Source organism: Chrysochloris asiatica, unplaced genomic scaffold (assembly GCF_000296735.1).
Source record: "Chrysochloris asiatica unplaced genomic scaffold, ChrAsi1.0 scaffold00075, whole genome shotgun sequence".
Classification (NCBI taxonomy): Eukaryota; Metazoa; Chordata; class Mammalia; order Afrosoricida; family Chrysochloridae; genus Chrysochloris; species Chrysochloris asiatica.
Window position 1 is genome coordinate 11,781,885 of NW_006408593.1, and position 3,224 is coordinate 11,785,108.

The 3,224-nt window shown below is 35.5% G+C and overlaps 1 protein-coding gene across 1 annotated transcript in view; it reads right to left on the minus strand.

Annotated features, from left to right (window-relative positions):
• Nucleotides 1–3,224, minus strand: part of PHF21A (PHD finger protein 21A) — a 283,341-nt gene that overhangs the window by 197,502 nt on the left and 82,615 nt on the right. The gene's annotated exons all lie outside the window — the stretch shown is intronic.

Consider the following 3,224-nt stretch of genomic DNA (forward strand, 5'->3'; position numbering starts at 1 on the left):
ATTAAAACATTAAATTTCCTATATTTGATACAAAGGAGAAGGAACTGATATTTTATATACACAAGTGACAGTATACTCAAACAACTCGACCTGTGGTTTCACATAAATATTATACAGGTGTAACAAACGATACTAAATTCTAAGGAACTCGTAAACGTCAGATAAAGATGAGGTCAGATTGCCATCATAATTGAGGAATATAGTAGAGAACAACAAATCCAGATTCTAATGTGATGTGCTAAGCCCATTAGGTTGGTTGTGAATGAGGGTTGGTTACATGGTATCAAAGGCTGGACAGAGTCATGCATCAAGTTACCAATATTAGACCTCAGGAACTAATCTACTTCCTTGGCTCCAAGGCAATGAGGCCTAAAGGCAATGTAATTATAGTGCCTAATGTTCTATTTCAAAAAATATTTGGTAGATAAACGTCCACAAGTAATTTAAGAATAGAGTTTGCTAAGTAAATCTGAACAAAGGGAACAGTGATTGATTTTTAGTCTTGATTCTGATTAATTATACGACCATAGCTAAGTCACAAATAGACCATATCTTAGCTTATAAACAACAATGATGCACTTGTGACTGAGTTAAATGTGAAATGTTCTATGTTCTTTAGAAGAGCAGTATTATGTCCACATGAGATGAAGGGGTTGCTACTTATGAGAAGAAGTTAACCACCATGACTAAAACTACCAATTTCAATTTAAATAGAACTCAGAACTCACCTTCATTAAAAAATAAAAATAAAAAAAAAGTCAGCAATAACAGATATATGTTCATCAACTCCTAAAAGGCATTATCCAAACATTTCATACACAAAAAAATAGACAAAGTATTTAATAACTCAAATTTATAAACAAGTCCGTTACAGAACCAGAAATAGAGTAGAAGTCCAGGAGTCTCTCCACCCCTACCTAGTCCAGGTTCAAGTCGCCTAATCAGTTTAAATAATGGTGTTCTATGGACCAGCAACATAACTAGTTATAGCTGGGACAAAAAGACTTCAAAATCTATTTTACTTAAATTTGTTCAAATTTTAAATTTAGAACACAGGTTCCATATAAATAAACTATTTATTAAACCTAGATAAGCATTTCATCCAATTAGGTTAGGCAATCTATTAAGAACTAGATACTACCATTTTTAAGCACAGATTCTGAAAAGTAAACTAGTAGCAAAGGACAAAGATACAAAAGGATCTAGCTATCAAAAAAGGAGTAAGAAAACAGGAAATGAAGTGAAAGAAAATAAAACTTAAAACCAAATCTAATTCTGTGGAATATTATGAAATATTGGTACCATGGACAAACAGTGAATTCTATGAAAACCATACCCCCGAGAACCATACAATACACGTTCATCTATTTTTAAAAATGAATAGTATTGTCCCAATCCCCATGAGTATCTCCTGGAGAAAATTAGGTATTCTCATGTGCGCTCTTAATCTGATAGCTTTTCATGGAGTTTATTTTAAAATATGTAGTAAAAGTTCTGCTTTAAATATAGTGAAAGTTTTGGGTTTTTTAAATACCCTTTGACCAAGTGTGATACATGCATTATTATTTTCAACTCTTTTCAGCCCATGGTCTAGTATAATTATACACCCATGATTTTTTATCACAATTTGTAATTATTTATCTATCTACATGACTGCTATTGTTGTTAGGTGCCATGGAGTTGGCTCCAACTCATAGCACAACCCTATGCACAACAGAATGAAACCCTGCCCATCCTCACAACTGGTGAAGAACCAGGCGGTGTTTCTTTCTTTGCTGAGTTTAACAAGGCAACTTGTTTTGGTTAATGATACGTTAATCAACTTTATGCCAGCAGAGGCTTAAAATGTATTCGATGAGTCTGGCCTACTGCTAGTCCTCTGGTGATGAACCAATGAATGAGTATACCCCAGGTGGCTGCTGTCTCTTTATGCTAGACCACAGAACAAGCATATTTACACCAGACTTAGCCCAGTCAGCAGTCTGCAGTCACACCAAGTTAACTCACAAACGTTCATAGAAGTGCCTGGCCAGATTATATCAGGAGAACCTTGGGTGAGCTATCGACCCACCATGAGACTAAAATGCTGATTGTTGTTATAATCCATTCAACAAAACAATGATTTGTTACACAGAATCGTTATGGCAACAGCTGGCCAATATACTCAGTAATTTCAAAAACCTTGTTGTTGTTATTTGCTGTCAAATCTGTTGACTCATAGTGACCCTCTATAGGAGTCAGCTGGTAGATTTGTACAGCTGACTTTGCAGTTAGCAGCCCAGTGCTTATCCTCCAGTGCCACATCAGGGCTCCAATCTCAAGCCTAGGATGCCTATATTCCAAGGTATTCAGAGAGAAATACAGATCCATATAGGTTATTGATCACAGCAATATTTATAATAGCAAAATACTGGAAACAACTTATCATCAGATGACAGAGGAATGGATATATTATTACATAGCCAGACAACTAAGTATTTGAAATCATATGTTCTCAAAGAGCACTAAAAACGTGAGTCATGATACACTGAGTTTAAAGAGCATAAAAAGTAAGCTATACTACACTCTTAAAAAAAAAAAAATCTGTAAAAGAGAAAAAGATCAGGTGGATAATTCTGTGCTGAGTGCTACACTATGCTAAATATATTAGTAAATACTACACTAAGAAGACAGAAGTAAACAAAACAAGGATGGTTCCTTGACTTCTTGAAGCTAACAGTCTTCTGTGAAGATGACAGATATTTTAAAAAGATGTTATAAAAATAATCATGTATATGGGTTTATGAGAGACAAAGTTTGGCTATCTTGGCCTCTAAGGAGCACTCTGGCTGTACTTCTTTCAAAATGGATCTTTTGGGTCTTCTGGCAGCCCATGGCACTTTCAATATTCTCCTCCGAACCAGAACTCAAAGCCATCAATTCTACGGTCTTCCTTATTCACTGTCCAGCTTTTGCAGGCATATGAGGTTATTGAAGATACCATGGCTTGGGTCAGGTGCACCTTAGTCCTCAAGCTGACAACTTTGCTCTTCAACGCTTTAAAATGGTCTTGTGCAGCAGATTTGCCTAATGCAATACGTCATTTGATTTCTTGACTGCTGCTTCCATGAGTGTTGATATTTGATCTAAGAAGAATGAAGTCCTTGACAACTTCAATCTTTTCTCCATTGATAAGAATGTTGTTTATTGGTCCAGTGGTGAGGATTTTTGTTTTCTTTACATTG